Here is a 1810-nt window from a genome sequence, read left to right as displayed (position 1 = left end):
ATATATATATATATATATATATATATATATATATATATATACATACATACATATATATATATACATATATATATATATATATTTATCAATCAATAAACCAGGTTCTATAAACACTTGCCTTAGCTATAGGGTTTAAACTAACACTTTCATAACCCTGTTTCCAAAATAATCAAGAATTATGAAGAGGTTTAGAGAAATAACTGGCTCTCTGTTGGTTATGACAACAGGGGTTCCAGTTGATCCAATCAACAGAACAGCCTGCTCGTGAAATTAACGTGCAAGTGGCTGAGCACTCCACAGACACGTGTACCCTTAACGTAGTTCTCAGGGAGATTCAGCATGACACAGTGTGACAAGATTGGCCCCTTTGAAATACAGGTACTACTCATTTTTGCCAGCTGAGTGAACTGTGAAGCAATGTGAAATAAAGGGCCTCGCTCAAGGACATAACACGACACTGGGAATTGAACTCACAACTTTACAATTGTGAACCACTGATCCATGCACTTTTAGAGAAATAAACTTTCAACTTCATAATATAAATTAAATATTACATAGTCATTGAACTCTGAATCTCCTTTGTTATGGAATCATGTAATAAATGATCTGAAAACTTTAACAGAAGCAGTCTCATGTAGGTTGATGTTGTAAAGCTTAACGAAGTGAAATGTTGAAGTTGCCACCAAAAATAGAAATTTATAATGGAATGTCTGAGATGAATAGTTTGTCTGTCGTTGTAGCGGTTAATAAAATTATAATATACATGGATCTTTCTTTTGATAGGAATGTGAAATAACAAACTAATTACTTCAAGTTCTGCTGTTAAAAACAAATTATTTCACACCATATAAATCTGTGTGTGTGTGTGTGTGTGTGTGTGTGTGTGTATATAAATATATATATATATGAATATATTTCAGCTAATAAATCATTTAATAATCATCTACCTTATTTTATCTTAGGGATAACCTAACACTTCCATAATTATACTTCCAGCAAGAGTATGCTTGCCTTTTTACAATTAAATTCCCAAAATAATCAAGAATTACAAAATGTCTAGTGAAATATATATTTTTCATAATTTTGCACCATTCCTACTTCTACTTCCCAACGAAAGCAGGTTAGACAGATTATTCAGGTGTAAAATAAACTATTTCTCCAATAATATACAAATCTGTGAATTTACAAAAATAAAATAAAATGCACAACAGCCGGACTGCCTCTCCAGGATGACTTGGGACCATGGATATGATATCATAAATTAAAAAATATAGAATGAAATGAAAACATCTGGGTTAATTAATGAACACGTTAATGAATCCAATGTAATGAAGTTAAAAAAAAAAAACAATCGAAAAATAGATGACCCATAGATAAATACATTCTGTACTAGCAAATTTATAGAATAGAATACATATTAATATTGAAATTAGAGATTTCACTGAAATCGCATATGTACGTACTATTTTCTTGTACAATTACATAGCTTCAGTTTCATCTTGTATTAGGACAGATGTGTATTTAGCCTATCTTGCAGCTGCTCTGTACACAATTTTGTAGTTGATTATAGAATCTAATTTTAAAGATGGCATGGCAAGCACATCTGTAGAGTAATTGTTAACGCTGACAGTTGGCAAGTGATAAATACACAACTCCAGAACCGGTGTTGGGAACTGTTACTCTTCTTTTGTCTCAAATTGATTATTTCAAATCTTTGCAGTGAATCAGTATTTGAGTTAATGAGGTTTATTTCGGTTATTTTTTGCTGCAAATGTTCAACCAAGGTGGGATACCTTGTTATGTTGGACGT

This window comes from Octopus bimaculoides, chromosome 22, assembly GCF_001194135.2.
Source record: "Octopus bimaculoides isolate UCB-OBI-ISO-001 chromosome 22, ASM119413v2, whole genome shotgun sequence".
NCBI lineage: Eukaryota > Metazoa > Mollusca > Cephalopoda > Octopoda > Octopodidae > Octopus > Octopus bimaculoides.
The sequence above is the reverse complement of the archived record's forward strand: the minus strand, read 5'-3'. Positions refer to the sequence as shown.